The sequence below is a fragment of the Triplophysa dalaica genome, chromosome 6, assembly GCF_015846415.1.
Source record: "Triplophysa dalaica isolate WHDGS20190420 chromosome 6, ASM1584641v1, whole genome shotgun sequence".
In the NCBI taxonomy this organism is placed as follows: domain Eukaryota; kingdom Metazoa; phylum Chordata; class Actinopteri; order Cypriniformes; family Nemacheilidae; genus Triplophysa; species Triplophysa dalaica.
This window is the reverse complement of record NC_079547.1, coordinates 17,438,524-17,449,214: the sequence shown is the minus strand read 5'-3', so window position 1 is coordinate 17,449,214 and position 10,691 is coordinate 17,438,524.

Here is a 10,691-nt window from a genome sequence, read left to right as displayed (position 1 = left end):
ACATCTTTATTTTTCTCGTATACATGTTTGCAGACTTTTTGGTACAGTTCAGGTCTCAGTTACGCTTCACCATGTCGTACCGCGGCTCCAGGTGGTTTATAAGGAGTCTGAAGACATTGTTCGCAACGACGGACAGCGGTTGCAAATCCATTACCATGAAATTCAAAATGCTTTCAATGATTTTCGCTGCTTTCACACTACCAGATGGAAATTTCTGAATTCTTTCCGCTGTCTCCTCCAAAGTTAGCTGCTTCGTACCGTCTCGTTTTAGTTTCTTCAGCTTATTGAACTCGGCGTGCTTAAATTAGTAGTATTATAATGAACAGCTTTATCACCACCCCTCGGAACATTTACTTCGCATGTATTGCAAACAGCGGTGTAACTTCTTGGCGTAGCTGTTCTAAAATAAATCTAAATGGCAGATATTTTTTGTCGCTCCATGCTGTTCGCTGCTCAATGTAAGCTATGTTCGCTTGTTCACGTGCACTACGTAAAGAGCACGTTGCTAGCGTATGATGTCACACGCTTCGCAAAGCACAGCCACGAGAGAGTTTAAGCGCCGGTGTCTCCAGGAACTTTTACATCGCCTAGCAGAAATTTTATGTAAGCTAGATCGGGTATCGGTGCAATTTTTTCACCGATACCCGATCTAGAATTTTATTCAGTATCGACGCCGATTTCCGATACAAATATCGGATCGGAGCATCCCTAATCATTTTACTTTCATTTCATTCCAAACACTTTTGACTTTTTCTGGGGATGGCCAAATGAGAAATTGTGTATATTCTACTGGTTACTCTAGTCTGTTCAATTAGATCACTTTTATAATACTTGCTTTAATTTCTTCTGAACGTGTCTTGACTAACATGACTGTGGTTCCTATTGCCTAATGTAGTAAGGTATATTTAACCATATTAAGAGTTCACCCAAAAATGAAAATTCTGTCATCATTTACTCACTCTGAGTTTGTTCCAAACCTCTATAAATGTCTTTGTTATTCTGAACACGAAGGAAGATATTTGGAAAAATGTCAGTAACCAAACAGATCTAATCCCCCATTCACTGCCATAGTAGGGCAAATAAATACTATAATCTCAGTCCTTTTCATTGCTTAAAGAAATATTCGGCTTAAGAATCATAAAGTGGCTTATAGATTAATTTCTCTATTGACATGATTTATGTTTTAACCACTATCAGCACTGATTTATTGAGGGATCTTTATCATTTTATGACTGCTAAGACAACTGGTGACTCTGTGATACTATCATTGCAATGCTTTTAATGTGTGAACATTCTAAAATGTAAGGCAGTGGTTTGCAAATAGACGTACTATAACCCCTTTTGTCACATCAAGTACTTTCAAATGATGTAAATTGGTCATATTACTGAATGATTTATATAACACGTATAAATATACTATAATACATAATTTTGGGGGCACTAAATATGGACAGCCAGTCAATCTTTCGGTTTTCAAAATTGTTCAAAAGCTTTAATGATACATTTGGCAGAAGCTTCAACATGACTATCAAATATATTTGGGCTAACGTTTATAAGATAAAGAATTTAAGAAGTAAACAGCATCCATATAGAATGCATGGCTGACATCTTTGAAGCCACACGCCGTTTCACAAAGTGATTTATTCAAACACCATGTTCTGATAAACTGGATTATGGATCACAAAAACAATTATTATTGGTTGATAGTGATTATTTTTCCAGTCAACCAGTGATACAGGGATTGTGACCTTCCTGTCAGGGCTAATTAGAGCTTATAAACACTAATGAATGCCTATGAAGTGTTGCTATTAATATTAATGGATGGATATGCTGATAGGCACTTTGCTATAAAACGGTTTATGATGAGTTAAATATGTTTACATATGCTGGCCTCGGGGACGCTATTTGACTGAGCAAATGGATTTTTAAGGACAAAGGTTGAAGCGCTGTGTCAGCTTATCCCTGCCGGCGTGTGTGGGATGAAACATATTGTATGATTTTATGATTTTCCAAGTTAATCATTTTTTCATTTGACATGCATAAATATCAGGATTTGCTGTAGATTTAAAATCAACTAATGCATGTCTATTACAATATAGTTACAATGTAAAAATAATGCATGTTAACAACCAGATCTTTAAATATACATTCTTAAAAAACATACATTATTATGAATTGTAGCGAAATATTCCAGGAGCGTCTAAAGACACTTCAGCTCAAGCCAATAGAGGTACATTGTGAAGGCTGCATCACCTGTCACTTGCTCAACCTTTTGCCCTCATGACCCTTTTCTCCGACCTTCCATTCACCTCAGTGAACAGACGATACACTGAATGCTTGACAGTTATTGTATGTCACAGCGGCAGAGAACACGGCCAAGTTTTCAATACGAACAAAACCCACTTTACACTTGTCAATTCAAGTTTGTTATAACAAGAACCAGGTAGAAAAAAAGATAGAAATGAAGGACAGGAAGAGAAAAGGAATGAGTAAATAATTCACTCAACGACCACTGTGATTCAGTCTTGTTCCATTTCTTTCTTCTGGCACAGAGAGAGCCAGAGCCAGAGATGGAGAAAGACAGAAAGAGAGGGAGAGCGCAAATGAGTGTTGTTAATGAATTGTACTCTGAAGTTCACTAGGGACATGTTGTTGTGCTCATTATTGGAGGGAGGGAGGAAGTTAATTGTTCAGTGGCTTTTGGTGAGTTAATACTCCAGTGTCTGATAATTGAAAATGAACAGTGCACTGTGCATCATCAGATTTGTCATACAAAAAATAGATTTATTTCATTTCTCTTTTTAAATGCTTAAGTCCTTTTAAAATGTTAAGATTCGCAGTCAGATTTCCAATTATGAAATATGGTGTTATTAAAATATTTTCTTAATGTTACTCAGGATTAAATAGCATTCACAATATTCCCTCATCTCTCACATTCACAACGTTTGCAAGTGTCCTAAATGTGAATGAGAGTATATGTGTCCATGCCACAGGGGTTATATTCAAATCCAGAGGGGTGTGAAACATTGCCCCGGTAATCGCACACCATACCTGAATCTCTCTACCCCTGACTGGGTGTTCTAACAGAGTACCACAACAAGGTTACACCTGCAGTCACACTTGAGTAGACACATGCAGTAGCTAAAAGATTCTTAAGCATGCTCTATGAATATTTCATGCTGTTTAGTTGTGTGACCTGCCCAATGACTGCAGAAGGCTGTTTCGTCATCTCTGGTTTTAACTATAAAATAAGCACCAATTTATTTTAAAAAAGCATTTAACAGTTAATACTATTTAAAAGAGGCAAATTCTTTCCCTAGCTCATCTGGTGGAGCAATATCACACAATACATAAACAAGAAAATTATGCCATGTTTCAATGATAAGCTTAAATGAATGACGATGTAGTTTGCACAAAAAATGTAAATCCGGTCATCAATTACTCACCCTCATCTCATTAAAAATCTGTATCTGACTTTCTTACTTTTGTGTAAGACGAAATAAGATATTTTGAGAAATGTGTCCATACAATAAAAGTCAATGAGGACCAGTGGTGTTCGGTAACCAACATTCTTTAAAATCATTCTTTAATCTGTTGTGTGCTGCAGAAGAAAGAAAGTCATATAGGTTTGAAATGACATGAGGGCAGTAAATGATCCAACAAAAATTTGGTTTGGGTAAACTACTCCTTTAAAATATAACTCTGATTATTTAATAATAGAGACTAAACCTCAATAAAACTTTGATGCAACTATCCTATAAACTTCCTGCAAGGGTGTCGTTCTCTCCATCAGATTTCACACTCATGCCTTTAAATGTAAGTATAGTCCAGCTGTCTTCTTCTGCAGCTCAAACGTGATCATCAATTTTTGATGAAGCTAATCCTTTAGGAGAACTGGCACAGAGAGCAAATCAGTTTCATTCTACTTGTTGTGAACCACTTCTTGTCATTCCCAAACATGTTTTCTAATCCCTTAAAAGTCTGTTCTATGTACAAATCTGCACCTCTCAAGTCAAACCTATTCGACTTTTCCTTTTTTATGTCTACTTGCCCCAGTTACAGTACTGAGTGTGTGGACATTGATTAAATATTTAAAAGTCTTTGGTGGACTAGTCCCGCCCACACTTACATTACTTAAACATAAAGATGGACACTAAAATGCCTGCATAGGGATGCAGGAGGTTTTAGACTTCACATTTTTACACTGCAGCTTTGAACAAATGAATGCCCTGATGAGAATTTTCTATGAATTAGAAAATTGTATTAAAAAGTATACTTACATTTTTTTTGTTACCTTAGAATTTTTGGTTCAGTCAACTCATCAACAAAAGTTAAGACATTTCAACTTATTTTTATTATTTAGAGCAACTCACAACTGGTCAAAAGTAAAATCGCAATATGAAATTATTTGTAAATCAAAGTTTATCTTTGGAAAATGAAACAAAAAGGAAATTATTCATGTAATAAAAACAATGCACTTTCGATAAAAGTGTCTCCAGTTAAGCATCAATGTATCATACAGTAAATGCAAATTGCTCCATTTGAATTAAACCAAAATTGTATAACTATAAAAGTTGTTGATTTTTGTCGTTGCTGGGTATGTGTGTTGGAGTGTTTCCATCTGTTCTGTCTCCAGTGACACAGCTGGTCTTCTACTTCTCTCATTTACTCACAGTGACAACTGTCTCTCTGGTGACTATTGGCATGCACATCTGACTGAAACACAACAGGTTTTACTTGCTGTTACTTCAACTGTACATCTTAATGACAGTATGTGCACAAGAATCCAGCTATAGGCAAAAACATATAATTAGTAGTGGTGGGCCGTTAACGGCGTTAACGGCGTTAACGCAGTGAAATTATTATCGCGCGTTAAAAAAATTGTCGCCGTTAATCTATTCTCAAAATTGGGTTGGGAGCTGGGTCTATACTACGCAAGCTATGATGACTTTCACCTTGATATTTTAGCGCGGATGTATACCAGCTTAACTGCACTGTACGGGGCGAGAACGAGATTTTTCAACTCGCGTGATTCGCGTCATTCGCGGAAGCGGAAGCAGAAGGCGCCTCATCATCTCATAACCAGGGCTTCATTCGCGCGATTCGCGCAGCAAGTAGGTCTATTGGCTCTTTGCATTAACATATAAATCACTCGCGCTTGACGCGCCATTCGTGTTTGGTCTGAACACAACATAACGTTACTGTGAAATTACCGCATCAAACGTGACGTGCTAACATGGATGCAGCTATGAAGCCGCCGGGTTTGCTTCAGGGAATATTAATTTTTAAGAAGCTTCCCAATAGAAACATCGACAAGACTAAGGTTGTTTGCACCTTGTGCAATGCGGAATTGGTTTAAAAAAAACACTTTCTCTCAACAGGTAGTGGTCTAGCTTTAGTTAAAATCAGTAACTTTGTATTGAGATCTAATGTATTATGGCTCCTGTATGACATATCGCTTGTTGCTCCCTCACTCTTTGTAAGTCGCTTTGGATAAAAGCGTCAGCTAAATGACTAAATGTAAATGTACTGTAGGAGCTCTTCCAGTCTCAAGTACCACCTAAACGCAAATCATCCCTTAGCTAATGCGGAAGTAAACACAAGTTCATTTTCCATCCATCCATTTTCTACCGCTTATCCGAACTACCTCGGGTCACGGGGAGCCTGCGCCTATCTCAGGAGTCACCAATTCATTTTATTGAACATAATTTAATTTTCATCACCAATTATCATAGTAGAACAGCTTTCTCAAGCAGTTTGTGATGCATTTTGGAAACAGGAGATGAGCCCCTGGTCTAATGCGCCACCTGGCTTTAGACACCCGTTCTCAAAGACTTACTTTTAGTCATTATTTGGGTAGCACACATTCTGAATGCCTTCGGCAGAATTCAAATGAGCCATTTTAATCTAGATTAATCTAGATTAATCTTGGAATTAATCTAGATTAATCTAGATTAAAAAAATTAATCTATGCCCACCACTAATAATTACAAATTGTAATGAGTTAAAACAATTGGATGTTTTCCAGAAATCTCACCGTGTTGAGGTTGTGATTTAACATATTCCCTAAAACTGTGTTTCAAATCTGTATTGCCCCACAACCAAAATTTGTTTCCCAGCATATAGATTTAAGTCTAATATTGTGAGAATATTGATCTTGTCTAATCTTTTTTTTGCATTCTTCTATTGATTATTTCTCCCCTTTCTGCTATTAATCTGCCTTTCGATTTAGTTAATATTGCTATTTTAAAGATATATTAAACTTAATTTATGCTATCATTGATTTGTAGTCAAAGAGAATAGCAATTAAACATTTCTGCCAAATCCATGTCTAAATTTTCCAGGATCAAATCTGTCATGTGTTATACAAGGCAACTTTTTTATGGGAACTAACATTGTTCTGACATGCCAAAGTCCCAGTGTACCACAGGGACATAGAAGATTTATCTGACTCATCAGGCCCACTCGGTTCCCCATCTTCAGTCCTGGATACATCGGGTCCAAGGGAATTGCCCTGGACAGGTTTGATGAATATCTGTATTCCTCCTCAAAATGTGGAGTGCAAGTGTTCTCAAAGCGTGTCTCTAGAAGAGGTGAATAGAGGAACAATGTGTGTGTCTTTGACTTTCTTTGCCCCTCTAATTTGGTTTGGTAAGACCTTTTTGAATACTTTCACATGCTTCTTCTGTAGACCAAATGTCAATGACAAATATATACCCTGAGTGATATAAAATACTAAAGCCCTACCTCTCTCTTGAAATGTCCAAACAGTCCGGACAATGGGACATTGAGTGCCCTTTATGTGATATTACGTTCATGACAAACCCTTAAGCAGAATGTTTTGGAGAGCAACCATTAGAAAGGATAATAAAATCCAATATGTGTACCGATTTATGTGTAATAAATCTGGGGGACATGAATAGTCAGATTCTCCAGCATAGTTGCAAAACACCTGTGCCCAGTATCATAAAGTTGAGTCATTAATATGCTAGTATGCGCCAAGACTGATTTTATGATGTGTTGGAGCACATGCGATTGATCGGCATCCGGCCTTAAACGTTAATAAAGGTGCCATGCATATTTCAGTGATGTAAACAGCAGCAGGTGATGCTGGGTTGTAGAGTGAATTATTTATAAGGGCCTATCTCATAAAGGTGGGGCTTACAGGGAATACTCTGTTTGTATATGTATGTGTGTTTATGTCATCTTGGGTACAAGTGTCTGCGTGGAGTTTATGTATGAGTTCAGTCGACTCCCCGAGGCACGCTAAGAGAGCGCCACAGTTTACTCAATCGCAATCACTCTACATAAACAGCTACACAACTGAGTGGGTATGTGTGTGTGTGTGTGTGTGAGTAACACCTCTGGGAACACAACATTTGATAACAAAACAAGTATTTTTTCCTTGTTTCGTCTTCTGATTTCTGCTCAAGAGAAAGGACAACAAAAGACCTTCTTTGGAAGCGTTCCCACAGGAGCAGCGTGCTTTCCAGTATCATACACATGGGAACTGTGTAATAATGGTTCGCATGTTTTACACGCTCAGTCATGTTGATATGAAGTCACCAAAATTGCTTCAGACAGGTAAATTGTCTGTCTGCCCCAACGGATAAGAAATCAATCGTGAAAAGACAAGGAAAAGTCAACTTCACCTGTCAGGGCATGTGAGCATTTGAAATGCTTGACTTTCAGATAATGTGGGTTGGAAGAAGTGCAAAAATCTGTAAACTCGGCCTCATGCAAGTTTTTGGGTGGTAGACCCAAATATATTAATGGCTTAAATTAGGGTCACAACAACAGGAAATCGCAGACGGTACGGATGTCATAATTCATCACAGCGATGCTCAGTAATGCAGTGTAGGAATAGGATATGCAGGAAACTCAGCCTTTCTTCCATCAGCTACAGCGCGCATGACCTCATACTGCCAATGCGTCTTACCACAAGACATACCTCTCCACCATTTAGACCATAGAAATGATTTGTCAGTCTTTCGCTCGCACGCGCCCACACACCAACCAGCAGCTGGTGCCAATATACCTCTTCCTGTCACCATGTGCCAGTTTCTTGTCATTTACAGGATGATTCTTACCACAATTACTATTTTCTTTTCTTGATGTTCCAAACAGTACTATAAGAGCCAAGCTGAGTGAGCACTCCATTAAGAGGAAAACTTTTATTTTGCGTTATATTGTGTTTTTGCTCTCTTTTGTATTAGGACTTGCGTAAACTACAATGAGAGGGAAAGTTTGCATCACAAAGTATTCATTTCTAGACATGAACACTAATTTGTTTCAATTTCTGCATTCTTTTGAATTTTAGAAATATTTTCAATTGGGTTTTGCTTTGATAGGAAAAGTTTGGCCGATATTAAACAGTGTATACGATTGTACATGCAAATCCAAATTTGTATAGTTCATTTTAGACTTATTTTCACTAAAAATACTTTAGAGTTTACCTGAGGCATTCACTTAAAAAAATTCTAACTAGCTAACCTCTAAATTTAAAAAGCAAACATTTTGCTCCTTGTTATAAATATATTAAAGGAATAAGTCACCCAAAAGTTCTTTCATGATTTACATAATACTAAATCTGTACATTTATTTTTTCTGCTGAACACAAAGGAAGATATTTGGAAGAATGTCGGAAACCAAATAGATCTCATCCCCTATTGACTGTCATAGTAGGGTAAATAAATACTGTGGAAGTCAATGGGGGATGAGATAGGTTTGGTTAATAACATTCTTCCAAATATCTTCATTTGTGTTTATTATTGTGTGTTATCAAATAATTAGTAATAATTAATAATTTGTTACATTTATATAGCGCTTTTCTGGGGACTCAAAGCGCTTTACAATGAAGGGGGGAATCTCCTCAACCACCACCAATGTGGAGCATCCACCTGGATGAGAGGTCAAAGTAAATCACATAGATCACTGTAAAAGAATGCCAACAACTTCCCTCAGTTCACTGACATAATTGGAAATACAAAAACAATTGAGAGCATTATGGAGATATAGGCATATACAAATAATGTAGTGCATAACGTGTGGCAGATTGTCAGGGTGTGATAGAGAGAACCCTCAAGGCTGCAGTATACAACAGAGACTGCCAACATTAAGACAGGGTATCAAGCCAAGAGCCTGGACATCGGAGCATTGTCTGTCAGCAGATATCAAGTGCACTAAATCTAAGATTACCAAATTAAGAGGAGGCACTTATGAGGTATCCATTGATTTGATGCACACAGAAGCTCACACATTTACTTAGCAATCGGAGCCCACCATAAAAATCTATACAAAACTTATTTTAAATACTACAACCTAAACCCAACCACGTTTTTTTTTACATTTTTAGAATAAAAACTGCCATGTGAAATAATATATGTCCCTATATGTCACCAAATGAAGGTTTTGTTGGGGCAAATGTGTTCCCGAGATATAAAAAAAATACTTTCCGATATAGCCAACACAGAATCTGTCCGGGTCCAATATTCCAAAAACAATCCAGAACAACACCGTTGTGACATCAGAAAAATAAATGCCGTCTATAAGTCACTTCCTGGCATACCGAACCTATTAAGAATTAATGAGCTCCCAGTCATCTACCTTCTTTAAACTGATCTTTTCCATACTTTCATAAACACCCTGTTATCTAAGCCATGTCCATTAAAAGGTGAGACAAGAGGTTACTACATAATTTTTTTTTTACAAATTTAACCACATGTGCAAATGTGGAGAGCTGAAGCTCTTCTCTTTGCTGAAGTGCACCACCCGATGGAGAGGCAGCTCAGTAGAGTGCAGATGGAGCGTATGATTGTCCTCTGCATCCATTGCTTAAAAGCATTGAGAGAGTGAGACTCTAACAGCAGATGAGCGGTGATCCTAGTCCTTGACTCTGTGTGTGTTCATTCAGGGAAAGCGCTTTTGGTCCACTTACTGACATCTACGAGTAATGATAGTGTCAGTGGACTCGACTATTGGTCGCTGGCTTCCTATCCACAACTCTCCCTCGCACTGTTTCTAGCTCCTCTTTTTTGTTCCTCATGCTTTTACATTATAAAATACATTTCTAATTATCATTTATTTATCATATCATTTATCATCATACCAGTACGCTTTTTATTTATCAACAAACCACTAATATGGGAATAAGTCTATAAAGCGCTCATTTTTTCCTAAACGTGAGGTTTATGCATGGCTCAAAGCCAAGCATTGCATGAATGTGAAGAAGTGAGATTAATTGTATGAAGGGTTTGGGAAAGAAAACAGAGGGACATTTTGTGGATGAAGTGTTGGTACGTGTGTTGTGGCTGTTGGCAAGGTTCAGTAGAGTAATGGAGTAATTGATTGCTGATTGACCCCAGAGTCATAAAAGGCCACTTCTTTCTATTCAACCACTGCATTACTTTTATTTTCATCACGGCGACATAAGCCAAACCTGCATCCAGCACACACACACCATATAGTGTATAAGAAGCTCAATGAAAGACTTAAGAGCAACGGAACCATGGAGACTGAAAGTGTATATACACAGGCATAAATATACACACAACAACATCTATAACTTTAATAATTAAGTATCGTGGAAAGTGTCTGTCTAAAATACTGGCCTGTTAAATCAAGTTGCACCTTCATTAGCTGCAAAGAAAAAAAACTGTCACCAACCATTTGATCACATTAAAGGAAAAGTA